Here is a 17,669-nt window from a genome sequence, read left to right as displayed (position 1 = left end):
TGCAGAGAGGGTTAAGTACTAAGCATTGCTCCAGAGTCACAAAAGGAAAAAAACTGCATGGGCACCAAAATCTATTTATTTAGATTCTGCTTTTTTGTCCCTTCAAAGCAATTATATTCAGGTACTGAAGGTATTTTCCCGTGCCCAGAGGACTCATGATTTATTAAAGTTTGCCCGCTGCTCCTCCACTCTTAGGTAACTGTTTTATATATCTGTATGTTATTATGTTATGTTGTCATGTAGAAGACGCCTGCTCTGGTCATTTTATTTTTTAATTGAAAATCAGTTGTCTTTGGTAGTTTCTGTGGTGTAGGTTATCATAGAGAAATCTCCCACTGTTGTTAAACAGGAGCTTTTGATGGCCCACAAATTCTATGGGGATTTTTTAACTGTTTATTATTATTGTTAATTATGGCCCTGGAACATGGCAGCCGTAAGGCAGGAAGCAGAATCACGACCAGAGCAGTAAGCGGGCTACATATGCCCATGACCCCAACAAGTCTGGGGAGCCCAGTGCATGTTCTGAATATTAGGGGGTGGGGAAAAAAAGTCTACGCTGCAGCAAATTCTCCCTTTAAGAGCAGAATGCTCTCATCAAGCCAGGACCATTGGTTTAGTAGAAACCTTTAGAAGAAATTAATTTAGTGAGGGTGAGTCATTACTGGATTATTCTGATTAACGGAGATGATAAACAGAATAATGCACCACTAAGAGGTCAGCACTATCCCAGCTGCCGCGAGGGCTGACAGCAGTGTTTACGTGTGCCTGCGCTAGCCAGCACTTAACAGCCATTGCCATACTCGGTCAGACCAAAGGTCCATCAAAGCCCAGTATCATGTTTCCAACAGTGGCCAAGCCAGGTCACGAGTACCTGGCAGGATCCCAAGGGGTAGATGGATTCCACTCTCTGAACAGGATGTTTAAATCTGCTTTATGTACACTGAAATGGAGGACCCCCCCCGGGTTTTCAGTCCTCTAAATCCCAATCTCCAGAGAAAAGTCGTCGCCAAGAAAGTACTAACGTGGTGGGTTTATTTGGTCTCCCCTTCTACTCTGCTCCACACAGCTCTGACTGATGAGCAGCCTCCAGCAAGTGGAATGGGGCAAAATGTTTAGAAACGTGCAAACTGCAGCTCCTGGACCTTTATGGGGCAGAAAAGAGCCAGCACTGGCTATGTCGGTAATAAGATCTGTCTGAGGCAGCATAAATGTTAAAATGACTTAGGCTTGAGATGTGGAATAATAATACATCCTCCCACACACTCCCCCTTGCTCTTTGCTTTGGAGGCGCAGGGAATGAAGCCAAAGGCTTTTATAATAAGTTCGCACGTCTCCAAGACGGCACAGACTGTCATTCCACCTAACGGAACGGACCTCTTGGCATTTTAGATTAACGCCAACAGACGTGAGCATCATCAGTTTCCAACTTAACTACACTTCAACCTCATCTGTTGCCTTTTTTGTTACTTGGCTGTTGATGGGAGGGGGAGCTTGAGAGGTTTAAGGGAACTAATGCTTCTTTGGAAGAGGAAAATGTACTCTCGTTCTTGTTTAATTAATATTCCGCTTTTCTCGACAAAAGTCATTGAAGGTGCAGCTCTAAAGCCGAGCTTGGCCAGCAGGGAATACTCGATCAGTTCCAATTCGGTCTCTGTTGACGGTCAAAAACCTTCCCTGATCCTTCTTCCCTCCAGTTTTTAATACAAAGCACTGACAGGCCTGTGTCTCTCCTTCACTGTAGTAGACTGAGGCCTAACTGAGAAAACACACAGAAACACTTCAACAGAGATGATGTAGTCCCTTCAGTTTTCACATGCAGCACCATGTCTGTCTGTAGGCATGCATCAGACACATGTCTAAGGGTGAATAGAGATAGCGAAAACAGGGTGGGTAGGGCTGTCCATCTGGCCTGGGCCAGAGTAAGGCAGGTATTGTTTCTTCCAGGGTCACCATTGCCTCCCTGCACTTTCCTCTTCCACTGTCCACCAGCTGATATTTGCTAAGAGGCTGCTCTGTAGGGTCTAGCATGCTCAGATCAGTTTCTTGATGCTAGCCCTGGCTGGTCTTGCTGGGGGGTGCTTGACATGGGCTGATAGTGACAAGGATGCCACATCACACCTTGCAGCCCAGGCAGGAAGCCAGGGATCCAGGGAAAAACTAGAGAAAGGGAGAATTTGTACTAGGTGTGCACCATGTGCCTTCCGAATTTGTTTTAGCTCACAGCCTCCTGCAGCCTCCCTCCGCCACTCTCCGTGGCAAAATGGACAGGACATGGTGGAGTACGCCTATGTGTTTCAGGACATCAGCTCCCATAAAATGTTATCCTTAATGGGATTCTAAATATCTTACAAAAAAAGTCAGAAGCAGTGAAGATAATGATTAAACAGAGTTAATATGGACTTATATTTCCTTTCCTACAATGTGCCAGGTATTTGAGCTAGAAAACTGAATGCAAGCCAGGTTTTAACAAAATTCCCTTCTCTTTAGCGAAACATCTGGACAGCTGTCGTGACTATCCAGAAAGACTGCACTGTATCTGATGTTGCCTTTGTGCTCTTGTAACATTTGATTTCGGTTTTCTTAATATTTATCTGAAATAAAACTAAACAAAATTTGATAGGACGAAAAGTTTATTAAGGAGTATAAGCATCATTATTCCAATCCAAACAACTGCAAAAGCATATAATAACAGGGCAGACAGGTCTGCAGCGAGGAGCAGCAGATGTTAGAAAGAAGCTGTCAGCGGGCGGTGTCTGGATTACTTAGGGGAGAAAAGAAAACATCTAACTTAATCGTTTGATTTTTTTTTTCTACTGCATTTTATGCAATAATGGGATGGGGAAGGTCAATGGTAGATTAAGACAATCTGGTGCCTCTAGATGCCAAAATCTTGGGAGGCCCCCATCCTGTTAAATAAGCTGGTCAACCTATGAGGACAGGGGACCTCCTACTATTGTGGGCTCTTAGGGATGTACCTACTGTACCTATTGGGTACATGGGCAGAGAGGAGGCTCTCCAGTCTCATCCAACAGTACAACTTCCTAATCATTTGATTGACTTCCTATATTATTTTGCAGTCAATCAACAATGGCCAACATCCTTTCCAATAAGCACACACAATCTGAATTTCCTAATCTTGCCATGACATCATATTCCTGTCAATGTTGGTTCTATAGGATTCAATTTCATAGCACTCCAACTTCAACCATTTCTGACAGGCCGAATAAACCTCTGAGCTTTTTTTTTTTTTTTTTTTTTAATTAAATATTCAAAATATAAGTTAAGAATAACTTGCTGCAGAAACAGAACATCATGTTAGAAATGTATTCAATAAGAAAAATTATGAAAATGAAAACAAGGCCAAGCATACGTCCCAAGACTTCACAAAGAAGAAAAAGGGGGATCCAAACAAAGAAAAGGTAAAAAAAAAAATCTAACAATGGGGATCAAAAGGCAGCAAAACACAGAGCTATCACTTAGGCGCACTAAGACTTTTTCGAGAGGAAAAATAAATTGTTGTGATTCTGCCCTCTGGGCAGCCTCTTACCTTCTCTCTGCCTGCCCCGTGGCCTCGAGGCCACAGTCCCCGGTCTTCCTTGCGGCTGGAGCAGCTCTTCAGTCTGCCCTCTGAGGCTTGAGAGCTGCCGACAATGATGGGCCTGTTCCTCGCCCGCCCTGCTCTTCGGTGTTAGCAGCAGCATGGCCGCTGGCCATGGTCCTGCACAACTTCCTGCTTCCTGTTCCTAAGGCGTGGGGTGTGTCTCTTCACAAGATTTAAAGGGCCCATGGCCGGATATGCCCTGGGCCCCACCTGATGACTGTTTCCTGTCTCAGCCCTATAAAAGGGCTTCTCCTGCACTTCTGCCTTGCCTTGGAGTTTCTTGCTCCTGGAAGTCTCATCTTCCAGCGCGCTGTTAGGTCTTCATTCTTTGTTGGAGCTCCATGTCTCATCTGCTTCCTGTATTTGTGGCTTCCTGATATTCCATGTCTTCATGTCCTGAGGTTCCTAGTCCAGGCTTCCTGATGTTCCACTTCCTGATGTTCCGAGGTTCCGCTTCTCCTTCGCTCGTTCTGAGTCCTCCTGACCCTCCAGCTCCTTTGGTTCTCCAGATGACATCTTGTTGGGGTAAATCCATCCTGTCTGTTCCTGTTTCCGTCACTGGAGTTTCGTCTCAGCTGGATTCCCTTCCTGCTCTTGTCCCGCTCTCCACGTGGTCCATGACCAGCCTCTTGGGTTGTGTAGAGCGTGCAGTGGGACAGAGTGGTCCGCGACCAGTCCCATGGGTGGACTGTGTAGGGCGCCCTGAGAGACAGTGCCAATGTCTGAACCTTCCCAGCTTCTTGTCTCATCCAAGAGTCTTCCAAGTTCCTCATCTCGAGTCTTCCAAGATCCTCATCCACTTCCAGAGTCTTCTTGTCTCGTCTTGAGTCTTCTGTGTCACAAGGCCTCCGTCTGCCCTCATCCCCAGTCCGGCCTGCTGCTTCTTGCCGATACCTAGCGGCAGGTCCGAAAGGGCTGGGAATGGTTGGAGGACTGTTCATATACCAACACAAAGTTGTTGGCTTCCAGAAGCATGCAGGTCCGGCAGAGGGTCAGACTTCGTCTTCGTCCATGCTGGGACATGCCTCGCCAACCCTCTGTGCTGTCTTGGATTCATCTGGGGTCGTGCCGAGGCCCAAGGGCACACATTCCCCTCAAGTTGGGATCACTCTCCTAGCGTTCCCTGACATAACAGAAATGCAATTGTGAAGGCTAAAAAAAAACAAAAAAACAACTTAGCATTCAACTGCAGCAAGGAAATCTAATAACAAAGCACCGAGAACCAAAGCCTCTTAGCACATATCAAGAAATGTTTTCCTAGGGGCCTGCATGGCCCTCGGGAGATCTGGGAAAAGTCAGAGCTTATGACCAGCTCTGCTCCCGAAGGAAAGCTTCATGACAGAATCTCTATCTTTAGAAAAAGCAAAAGGAACAAGAAGTGTTCATTCACGTGTCTCCTCTGCGTCTGTAAGACCTCTCCATAATGTCCATAACATTCAGACTGGCAGCTTGATCTTCATCATGGTCAGCTGCTAATTTTTGTCCTCCTGCAGCAGGAGACAGTAAAAATATAAAACATTACAAACAATAAGAAAAAGGAGGTGATAATGCCCTTATATAGGTCATTGGTGAGGCCTCACCTGGAGTACTGTGTTCAGTACTGGAGTCCTTATCTCAAAAAGGATAGAGACAGGATGGAGGTGGACCAGAGAAGGGTGACAAAAATGGTGGTGGGGGCTCCATTAAATGGTTGAAGGACCTAAATATGTATACCCTGGAGGAGAGGAGATGCAGGGGGGATATGATACAGACCTTCAGATACCTGAAATGTCTTAATGATGCACAAACAACAAACCTTCTCTGTTTGAAAGAAATCAGTAGAACTAGGGGTCATGAAATGAAACTCCAGGGAAGAAGACTCAGAACCAACATCAGAAAATATTTCTTCACAGAGAGGGTGGTGAACACCTGGAATGCCCTTCTGGAGGAGGTGGGGAAGACAAAAATGGTGAAAGATTTCAAAGGGGCATGGGATAAACACTGTGGATCCCTAAAGGGTAGAGGATGGATATGAAGAAAAGAGTGCATGGGGGTAACTTGTTGGTGTGGCAGTTACTACCCTTAACCAATAAGCCTTCGTACTGTTGATGCAACTCCATCATTGCTCTCTCTTCAACGGCAGGGAGGAAAGAGGAATTGGATTCAGACAACAACCAACAAAGACGTTGAACTGTACAGTCTGGGAAAACAAATAATCATGGGGGTAACTTGCTTGATGTGGCGGTTACTACCCTTAACCAAAAAGCCTGATATTTCACTTCTGATGCAACTCCAACATTGCTCTCTGCTTCAATGGCAGGGGGTGAAAGGAAACTGGACAGAAACCAACAAGAGCCCTGTCCTTGGTGGTCTGAGTAATTGATAAGTATGGGAAACTGATAACTTGCTAGGAGTATGGGAATTTGCTGGGCAGACTGGATGGGCCATTAGATCACTTCTGTTTCTATGTAAAAAGGAGGAAGTGCTTCTGGGAGTAGATGTAAAATTTTCAAACATTATTCCCTAAAAGTCCCAACTGGAGTATTTAGGACTAACTTTGGAAAATTCAAAGAATTTTCCAGATTCTCAATCTTCCTCAAGCCACAGAATTAATTTGTATCATCTTAGTCTATACAGTTGTAACACAGTCCATGCACTTCTCCAAACTGCCAACTCTTTCCAACTGTGCATTCAAAGATTCATTAGAATGTAATTTTTTATGTAGGTCCACAGTCAGAATAGGCAACGACATTGCGTTGTCTAATGATGCCACCATGTTCCACAGGGATTCCATAATAAAAACAGTAGGCTTATCAGGCAAAGATCTGTTCAGAAGACCAGTGAGCATGGGCGACAAAACATCCCCAGCAGGGGAACTCATCCCAACATTGCTCCCAGCTTCAGCCCAAGCCACCATTCTCTCTTGCTGCTCCTCCAAAACCCTCTCCCTGCAGAGGTTTCCAGCCCTGCGACTTCCCAGGGTACAGGAGAAAAGCATTCCTTCAGAAGTCACTCCTCTTGCTGCATCCCTTGGCATCATCACAATGTTTCCCCTCCTGAATCCCTGGGAAACGGAGCAGGAGGAATTGCTGCCTCACCCGGGTTCAACGTTGTTTCCAACTCCGACTGGAGAGAATGCTCATCCCTCTCCAGCCAAGGTAAACAGGCAACTGCCTGCACCAAAAAGCCTTCAATACCCTCCTGCTGAAGAGAGATCATTGCAGGAGAGACTGAAGGACCACCCAGACCTTCCCTTTCCTCTTGACCATTATGCAGGTAGCAGGGAAAAGGAACAGAAGGAAATAGTAAGCACTAAGCAGCAGCAGAGAGCGCTCAGCGCATCCTTCCCTCAGGACGCCATCTTGGATCCCATCAAACCTTTCAGCTCGTAATTCTACAACAGTGATACGCATTCAGTATGATGTGTCCCTGCCCCAGGGAGCTTACAATCCAAGGAGTTCCTGAGGCAATGGGAGATACAGCGACTTGCCCAAGGTCACAAGGAGCATCAAGTGGGAAAAGAAAGGATCTGAATTCTGGCTTCCCTAGTTCTCAGTAACCCCTAAACTAATATGCCCTGAGCAATACCAAACATTTATAAACACAGAAAGAACCGGCTCTGGTGAGTTACAATGGCAGGGAGGTTTCCTACAAAAACATTTTTTAATCATTTACCTTTAAAAATAATAATAATAAATAATAAAAAAGCAACCATGTATCATGGTGACAAAAACATATTAAATCATATTATCACTAGCAAACTGTAAATACCAGCCACATTGAAATAAGATTTTTACCTGCAGTCTTGAGGTCTGTGATGTCATCTATATAAATAAAAATGTAAAATAGTTTGTACAAAATTGCTAATCTCCGAAACTACTGCACTGATTTCTTTCCAATTTGGACACAACCTTGCATTCGCATACGGGAAGGTTCTTCTATACCTAGATTACATAGATGTCACACCTGTGACAGGTAAAAACATGTTTTTACATGTTTTGGGGGGAAAACAGCGCCATCTGTTGGACAGAGATGCAACACACTCTATCTACCTAGGTAAATGAGGCTGCTCTACTGCGCATGCACGGGTGGGAGCGCACGTCGGTCACAGCAGCAGCGGCGGACCGGCGGCGATATCGGGCATGGGAGTTTCGGGCAGCCGATCTACAAGAGCTGGGAGGAGCAGCAGCGGCAATATGGTACAGCTGATGTGCGCGCCAGGGAGGGATCCTCGGAGACCTCACGTCTTTGTGAGCGGGCCGCGCTGAAGCGCACAACAGGGAGAGGGAAGGGGGTGTGGATGAGCTGGGAGGGCATTGCAAGAGGGAGGGGATCAGAGTGAGGGAAGGAGATTGAGAGAGGGTGGAGAGTCACTGAGGGAAGGGTAGGGAGTAGGCGGGGGGAGGTGACAGTGAGGGGAGGGAGAATGAGGGGGGAGGTGAGTGTCAGGGGAGGGAGAATGAGGGGGGAGGTGAGTGTCAGGGGAGAGAGTTGGAGTGGGGACAGGGGAGGGAAGGGGGGGTGAGTGACCAAGGGGGAGAAGGATGAGTGACTGAGGTAAATGAGCAAGGGGAAGGGAGAGGGAGGGTAAAGAACCTGACTCTACCACTGCAACGCGTGGCCGGGTACCGCTAGTTTTCAATAAATTTAGCTAGCCATAGGGGAAAAAAAAGAAGTTAATCTCCCAGGCAAAAGTTAAAACAGAGCAGTGGTATGTGATGAGCTGGCAGGGGGGAGTGTTTTATCCTGTCCTTAATATGGCTACTAAATTTAAATTAAAAATAATTTTTGACGATTTTGGGAAGAATTACAAAGAAAAGAATTGGCAGGGCCACCATTTCAGACCAGATCCGGTTTCAGCTGGAGCCATTTCAAGGGCTTAGGGAGCCAAGACTTATTTAATACTAATAGTAACTTTTATTTATTGCCTGCTTTTCTCCCTCTGCTTTTAGCCTGCAGTAATAAATCAAAGACCTGTTTCCATTATAAGACCCTGGGCTCCCTCTCTGCTTTCAGTGTCTGCAGCCGGTGTGGGCATTCAGCTGCTGTGCAGAGACAGCCCTGTAATAAGGACCCTGCAGGATCCCCTGTAATAAGGACCCTGCAGGATCCCCTGTAATAAGGACACCGCAGGATCCGCTTTCTTCCTTTTTTTTCCCCTTAAGATGGACATCAAGCTTGTTTTTCACCTCCAGATAATCCACTGGATCCTCTTCCTACTCTGCCATACACAACTGGGTTACATTTTTTTTTTCACCAAATAACCAAATAAAGATCTAAACACCTCACCTTCCCCTTAATTCTTCTTTCCTTGAAATGTGAGTTCTGAATTTTTGCCGCCCGAATAAGAAAACCCAAGGTCAAGAAAAAAAGCAGAAGCACTGGAAGGGAACAAGCTTAATACATCAAAAGTGCACGTCCCAGATTGCACTTTCTTTATGGCTCACAAGTTTTACTTGCTGCTAAGGTAGCCACGGCTGAAGGTGTTTGATGTCATTAAAGAAGGTTGTGTGTATATCATGGGTTATGTCCCTTCGGAATGACCTGCAGGGGACCCAGAGCATGTGCGCCTTGCGAGGATAACGTTACACCGCCGGAGTCGGAAGGCACCGGTCAACAGGCCTCAGCCAAGAATGCCAGAGCTGCCAAGTTACCCATTTCCAGGAGGAAGATTTCGGGCCACCCAGCCTGCACCCACCACTGCCCAAAACCTAACAGCAGCTCAGGTCCGTCCCCCCAGGCCTGAAGAAAAAGCCAAAGGACTCCGAAATGGACCAGCGGATGGCGGCGCTCCCGCCACCCGCAGGTGCTACCAAAGATGGCACCGCAGGGCCAGTTCTGGCCCTTCTCCCCTGGGATCTGGAGTGTGAAGAGCTGGAGAGAGGCGGCAGTGCACAGCAAGAGGATGGAAAAGAAAAGCCACAGAATGGTGAGAGGGCAGTGGGGAGGAGCGACAGATCTGAGATGGGCTCGCACCGGTGAAGGGAAGGTTTGCCAAGCATTCTCCCCTCCCCCCATTTCCTCTTCACCCCCTCCCATTCATAACAGCAACCCGGTACCTTTTTTTTTTTTTTCTTTTTAGAAAATCACCCATAGTCTTGTCCTGCATTTACTTATTTTTTATTTACTGCTTTATATTTGTTTCCTGCGAAGCCAAAAGCAGCTCTGGGTGGTGCACAGCTCACTTATAAAATAAACAACAACAACAACAAATGTTATCATCAACATAGGACAAAATAACAGAGACCAAGGTGAAGTCTCACCTGGGTAAGGGGGAACAACCCTAACCCCCCCCCCCTCACCAATGATAAGGGACCCTCATCCTCTCCCCTTTGGGGATTTTGGTTTTCTCTTTAGTCATTATTCGTAACCGACCTGGTACAAAATGTTGGGAACATGGTCGTTTATAGGCTCTGTTAAACTGTCTTGTGTAATACAAGGGTTGGTAAGTGAGAACAGGGACGTTCACCGCTGTCTGCAACAAATGCGGCCTTGCACAGTTCTGAATGTCCGGCCTGGATGCAGCTCAGTGCAGATGAAGTTTACAAAAATATTCTGCAGGTGCAAATTAGCTGCCTGACAAAACTCTTAACGGGCCCAGCCTGTTCTGCTTTCAGTTAATAACAGTTCCACGGTTTTATCTGCAGAAGAAACGGGAGGAAGCTGCTTCCTCAAGCGACTCCCTGGACGAGGAGAATGCACACGGGGCTGAGGCTGTTGGCATTGATGCCGGGCTGTCGCAATGGGCCTTTGCCTCTGGACTTTTTCATATTGATACAGACTGAGCCTAACATATACAGCCTGGGAAACACAAACAGACAGAGGCACCTCTGCCCGGCACTTTGTCTGCGGTGGGTGAATTCCTCGAGCATTAAAGCACCAGGCACGGGCTTTTAGATTGTGTTGTTTCATTTAGAAAATCCCATCATTAAAATCTTTTTGGCAGGGAGAAATCGCCACCTTCTGGGTTCAACTGGCTGGAATCTAGACCTTTACCTACCTCCCCCATGTCCTTCTGATCTCTTATCTCCTTTCCGCCCATTTCTAACTCGGCAAAATGTAAACCTTCCTCTCCTGCTTCTCCAGACCTTGCACCATCACGAAGCAGAGCGCTCTCATCCTCTTTGTCCCCTCACCTTGGAGGCGCTTTAAAAAGACTCCATGTGAGTTCTTTCCCTTTGCCCCCCTCCTGGACCCCCTCCCCATCCCTTCTTCTGTCTAATCACCTTGTTTCTTCATTTATGCATTGGGGGGGGGGGGTATCAGCAAATTCCGTGCCTCCCTCCCCACCTAGGATCCTTGCCCAAGTTCTCCGAAGTCACCCCCTCCTACTGTCACTGTCCCTTCCTCCCAGACCTCTGCTCCACAAGGACCAAGCAAGCGCTCACAGGTTTCCTCCATGACATGCGCATTTTCTCTCATGCATATTCATTGGGGATATCCTGAAAACCCGACTGGCTGGGGGGCCCCCAGGACAGGGTTGGGGACCACTGATCACGCTGGCTAAACACTGAAAGTTAGATTTAAGCCACCACTTTCTGTGCTCAGACCTAGCCACTAGTATCAGTCGGCTAACTTCACGTTTCTGATCTGCCTCCTGCCTCCAGGACTGTCCAGAATGGAAGTGGCCAAGTCTAGCTGCCAAAGATTGGGGACGATGCAGAGAGGTGTGTTCTGCTGAATGCACCGTTCTGCCTGCACCTCAATGCACATTTTCTGTGTGCACGACTTACTGCTGAGGCAAGCTTTGTGCACAGAAAATCTGCATTGCAAAAATAGGAGTACTGCATGGCGCCCTCGCATGCAAACTGCATGCAAATGAGGGCATTCAGCAGAACTGCCCGATGCAGAGAGGTGCACTGGCCAAACACAGGGTTAGATTTTAAAACGTGCGCACGGGCACACATGTGTGCCCGCTACCCGAAGCGCATACATGTACGCCTGATTTTATAACATGCGCGTACAGGCGCGCGCATGTTATAAAATCGGGGTCGGTGCATGCAAGGGAGTGCACAATTGTGCATGTGCCGAGCCCGCACCAAGCCGCGCTGCTTTCCCCCATTCCCTACCCCCCACCCCACCTTCCCTCCCCCTACCTCCTTCCTTTCTTTCCTTTTATTATAAAACTTACTGCAGCCCTGGGGCTGAAGTAAGTTGCCGGCGCGCGATCCCTGCACAGCAGCAAATGGTCGCCGTGCCGGGAGCCCCTGACCCCGCCCTGCCCCAGACTCCCAGCTCCACCCACATCCCACCCCCGGACCGCCCCTTTAGTAAAGCCCCGGGACTTAGACGCGTCCTGGGGCTTTACACGCGTCACCGGGCCTTTATAAAATAGGCCCGGCGCGCGTAGGGCTTTTAAAAATCTGGCCCTTTCTTAGCACTGTAAAAGTAACCCTTGGTCAGAGATGGCATTAAGTTTCCAGCACTAAAACCCTTCCAAAAAGTAAAAAAAAAAAAAAAAATGAAATCAGGCTTACCTCCTCCACTTAGCCAGATAACCATGGACTTATGCGGATAACTGGCAGCAGAGGCCTGTCAGGGACACACCCACCCTTCCTGAGTTAAAATGTGTATTCTGCCTGTGCCAAATGCCCATTATGCAGTCTTCAGCGCTTTTTTAAACTCCCAGCGCATTTGCGTAGCATTAGCTTACTGCACGATGAGTTGCAAAACATTTGAATCTGGGCATTAAAAATGTGCGCTGTTTCTGAGGCCCCAGATTACTACATCAGCCCCACAGACAGCTCGATTACGCTGCTCAGCTTGGGGACGGTCCCCCCTCCCGTGGGATCCAGCTTCTAACGTATGGAATGAGGCAGCTAGGTCCTTTTACAAATGGGTCCCTAATGCCTTAAAACAATAGGTTTAGGTGAAGCAAGGCACACTGATTTAATTGTACTTTATTAATTCAATTTAATAAGGATTTATCACTTGCTCCATCTTACATTCTGGGCGAGTTAAAGACACCACACATAAAATACAAACACACAATAACTGAAAGAAGATGATGGGGCAGAGAGGAGACAAGAGGAAAGTACAGCTCGGGAGGAGACAAGGCGTGAGAAAAAGAGGAAGGGAAAAAGAGAATAAAGCAGAGCATTGGAGATGGAAATTGCAGAGGATATTTCTAATGACTAGGAGCATGAGGAGGTTTTGTGAGATTTATTTCTCCTGTTTTCTTGCAGGACTTCCTATGAAATGTCTTTTTTGTTTGTTCCATCCTGCCTCCCTAAAGCAGAAGATTTTAATCTCCTGGTTTGTCTCTCCAGCTTCAGGGAGGACCGGTGTCTGGGAGCCTAATCCACAGCACATACTGTGGACCTGCCAAGGGAAGGACCCTGCAGTGAAAGAAGCACACAAACTACTCCTAGCAAATTAGGAGGTGTATGCAGCACCCACAAGAGACTTACAGTCCAGTCAAGACAGACAAAGAGACACAACAGAGATGTGGGGAGCAGCCAGAATCAAATGTAAAGTCTCAAAGGTGGGATTTAATTGAGAACAGGCAATTATCCAATTGGATGAAGCTGCACGAAATCCAGTGTTTTCACCCTATGTAATTTGTATTAAAAAAAAACAAACAAACCAGGAAACAGGGTGGGTGAATGAGAGGCAAGGAGGGTGGTTCTGTACATCAGAACTTTGGCGGGCAGGAAAGATAGGCCCCGCGGGGTCCTTCACTGCAAAAAAAGAATCAAAACAAAACACAGAGCAGCAAGAAAATTGCACAAAAGTGAGAAAATTGCCAAATGTGTTATTTTTTTCTTGACACCTACAATTTTTATAGACCTGATTAAAGAAAAAGGCATGTGTGAAAGATGGTCCTTGTAAATTCAAGAAAGATTCTGCTGATCTAGTTCTTTTTTTCCTCTCTCAGGTATATATGTAATATATATATATATATAAAACACTTTCTCCATGTTTAAGCTTACATCATAGGACTCTAATAATTCCACATCTTACACGTTAATATAGAAGTCCCCTTTTGTTATTCCACACCAGCAAGAGTGGACTTTCATGGTGATGGGACATCTTTTAAAATCATTTATTTAAAATTTCTTATAAACCGCATCCCGATCCAACAAAGAAATGGCCAAAGCAACGTACAAACGAAACATACATAATCATAAGGCAAACAATAAAATAAATAAAACCACACCCTTGTCCTTAATAATTACATCAAATACATAAATTATTCCTATCAAGCCTCTTCAAGATAAAAAAAAAAAAGTTCACTCTACTTCCCCCAGCTGTTGTGGTTTGTGGACCCTTGAGCCGGCTAGAACTGATGAAGGCCCACAGTGGAAGTCGTAGCCGGGAGGCGGTTCAAGTCAGGAGACCTGCTGGATCTTCACCACTGAAAGCTCGAGGTCCCCCCAGGAGGAGCCCGTGAGGACCTGAGCCGCTTGGACCGAGCAGTACTGAAGAAGTCAGGCAACAGATGAGCAGGACAAGGAAGTAGGCAGGAGTCGGGGCAGGCGGCAGACAGCAGAGACTGAACAAACCAGGTCGAGGCAGGCAGCAAGCGGAAATCCAGAGGACAGGCCGAAGTCGGGAGCCAGGAGACGAGCCAAAGTAGGGTTTGATTCAATGAACAGTGTGCCTGTTCTCCCTGAATCATTGCTACACGCCGATTTTATCCTTCTCACTGCTAATTTTGACTTTATTGGTCCTTGAACTACCATTTATTATTAGACTTGCCATTAACTAGGGAATATGATCACCATTGGTTTATTGTATTTGTTTTTATTTTGTTGTTATTTTGTTATATATCATGTCCACTTTATTTCAATTTGTCTGTAAAGCCTGTTGCTGAATTATTGTTTATTGTAAACCGAGGTGATGTTTTTAACGTGCCGCGGTATATAAAAAATCACTAAATAAATAAAATAAATAAATAAATAGGGAGCCAGGAGACGTCAAGGAAGGGCTGGAGAGGAAACAAGACAGGAGCAGCTACTAGCACAACTCAAAGGAGCTAACCTCGTTGCAAGGCGAGGTGTGCAGGGAGCAGCTGGGTTTAAATACCCAGCTGCAGAGAGGCCACGTTGGGGGCCTGGTGGGGGCCAGGGAGCGCCGCGACTCGGCCGGCAGCCGAGCGGGTAAGGGACCTTCGTGGTCCACGTTTACAACACCAGCACTGAGGAGACTCCATACCAACATCAGAAGAAATCAGCCCCCTTAAAGTGAAGGTAAAAGGGATCTGAATTAGTAAGGACAGACCTGGAGGATTCCACATAGGAGTTCTGTTTTATTCAACGTAAGTTGTTTGGGTCGATTATTCCTGTATGGGCAGTTTTCACCAAGTCACAGCGGGGGCAGTCTAGATGGCAACATTAAAGCCGGCTAAATGGAAGCAAATTTTCAGCGACAGCTTAGCCAACTAGATCGCCCCACTGTACCCGCACACAGGAACTTAGCCCCCCCCCTTGCCACCTAAGCTCGTCCCCCTCTCCCCCAACACCAGCCCCTGGACAACCCAGAATCTGAGTAGCTAAATGACACTAGATGGCTATTTTTAGCCACTTGACAGGGAAATTCTTCAAAGACAATGATCCAGCCCTCTAGTAGGGATGTGCTTTGGTTGCCATATAATCTATTTATCTAGCCACACTTATATGCTGCAACTAAAATCATAACAACAACAGCATTCTGACCCCTCCCTTCCAGTACACAACTACCACCCTAAACGTCCCTTATCCCAGCTCTTATTTCATTTTATTTTGTAAATTAAGTGAAAGATAAATGAACCAACGTTTTGTTTGGTTTTCGTTTCATTAGCAACACCTCCTCCTCTGCTCGCCCGTCTATTAAAGATGTGCAAAAACTTGTTTGTTTTTTTTTTAAGTCCTCCCAGATCTGCTCAAATGCCCTCACCCTAGATCATCCCGCCAGCTTTTTCCTCCACCACAGGACACAAAGGGAGAAGTCACTCCTGCTCCACCAAGGCTGTATTCCAAAACGGTAAAGTGCGGCACCTGCACTGCAGAAGAGACTGGAGACCACGCGTCTTCCACCTTTGCACCATGGAGATGTAGTAAGACACTGGGGAGGGGAGGCAGGGAGCGAGGAGGGCTATTAAAAAAGATTTGCAGTGCATTTAGGTGACTGGGGGTGGGGGAGGGGAGCTGACAGCTTAAAAATAGAATACAGCTAAATACAATTTTAACACAACACAAGAAAGGAAATGGTCAACATGCATATCCCTACCATCTAACCACTCAGTTAGCTGTGGAGATCTATTTTGAAAATCAACTTCATAGTGAATCATATATATTTAATGAATTTATTTGGATTTATTCCCTGCTTTTTTTGAATGCACAAGTCACCCAAAGCAGTTTGCAGTACATTAGAATAGCAACAATGATTAATAGCACTGGCAGGCCCACACTATTAGGTTCATTATTACTACAATAGAACTGCATGGATCACAAGCCTTCTGCAGTAATGTGCAAGAACTAAGCATTGAAAACCTCTATCTATGCCATGCGGAAGGTCCCCAGTTTGATCATTTGCTCCTTGGGTCAGCTGGGGCTAGAGAAGATAGCAAAGAGAGTTCCAGTCATTGCCTAAGAGCGACACCTAGTGGCCAGATTCAGGGCCCATCATTGGAGGGTTTTGAAAAGCAACTGGCCCAGGACTGTTGCTGTAATGATCAGACTAGATATGTGTGGGTGGGTGGGTGACGGGGGCAGGGAATACTGTATATATTATAGGGGGGAAAATACCCGGGTAGTTGTGAAAGGAGGCTCATGACAGCCCTGGTTTCAAATGAGCTGGGAGTAGAAAGAAGCATGAGGAAAAAACTAAATCAATAAAAAAAACAAAAACCTCTCTAATGATTTGTAATTCTGCCATACAATGCGGAGCATACTTCCCACTTGGTTTCTCCCTAATTCCCAATAAATGCAGTTATGAATATATATACTTATTATATCATGCTGTAATGTACAAAGCACTGTGCAAGATCAATCAAAATGCATCTATCCTGAAGAAAGCTGAGCACCAGGAGGCCATTTAGCTCATCAGACTTCTCAGAGGTCTCCAGCTATGGAGGATACTTGAGTCAGTCCTTGCTTTTAAGCATCCGTGGCTTGAGATTCCTTTTCACACATAAAATACAGAACTACGAATCCCAGAATTCCTAGAGATTGGCGAGCTCTGTGATTGGACTAGAAGCACACTTATCAGAAGTGCAGAGTGCATATATATATACACACTAGCTAGGTCATATCACATCCTATTATTACATCCCTCACAATCTAATTTTCATATAACATGCCACCTTGGAAAAGGACGTGACCTGCTCTGTCTGACACCCCAGAGCAGAAGAGGATACAATCTGAAGGATTCAGTTCAGCTGCTCTTAAAAATCTATCCGGGATTTGGTGTGAGCTAAAAACAGAACGACCGAAGAGAAGAGAAGTGGAGAAAAGAGCTAAAACAAGACCCTGAGAAGATCTCCCCAGAGTGGGGTCTGGAATGCTAACACTGCAGAGCTCCCCCGGGCCCCCCTTCCTGGAGCTAAATGTCCTTTTCCTGCTTCTCCTGTGAGGAACGCACGGATACGAGGCGCCCAGTCCTTAGGACAGAGGAGCTGCCGTCAGAAGTGCACGTGTCCGGATAGGCGCTCTACGCTCTGTTCCCTCCGCTATTTGGCAGCTGTGGGAGGTATGCAAGGCACGCCGTCCCTTCCGCTTCACCCTCCTCGGACCTGACCCTCTCCCCCCCCTCCACAATGGCCACGCCGCTTGCCAGAAAAGACTTTAAAGGCCACCGAATTCCAGGGGAGCTTTTCACAAAACTCCCACGTGGGCCGAGAAAGAAAGAAAATTCCTTGGCAAGAGGTCGTGCTGGCTTTACCTGGAATGTGCTCACCAGCGTCTCTTGGGGCCATCTCAGTTTTACTCATTTCACAGGAATCTAAAGCTTCTGACCCCTGTTTCAGTTAGTTCCCCGTGCACAGCGCACGCTCTTCCCCACCTTCCCTCATGAAAAGAGTTCAGACAAATCCAATCTTACTGCTCTGGAGGAAGGATCTGGTAAGCAAAGCACGCATAGGCCCGATGGTGATCACTGGAAACTGGCA

General features: G+C 46.6%; 1 protein-coding gene across 1 annotated transcript in view; it reads right to left on the bottom strand.

Moving 5' to 3' along the window:
• The window catches only part of FANCI (FA complementation group I), a 153,004-nt gene that overhangs the window by 89,758 nt on the left and 45,577 nt on the right, over positions 1-17,669 (bottom strand). The gene's annotated exons all lie outside the window — the stretch shown is intronic.

This window comes from Rhinatrema bivittatum, chromosome 13, assembly GCF_901001135.1.
Source record: "Rhinatrema bivittatum chromosome 13, aRhiBiv1.1, whole genome shotgun sequence".
NCBI classification, from domain to species: Eukaryota; Metazoa; Chordata; class Amphibia; order Gymnophiona; family Rhinatrematidae; genus Rhinatrema; species Rhinatrema bivittatum.
The sequence above is the reverse complement of the archived record's forward strand: the minus strand, read 5'-3'. Positions and strand labels throughout refer to the sequence as shown.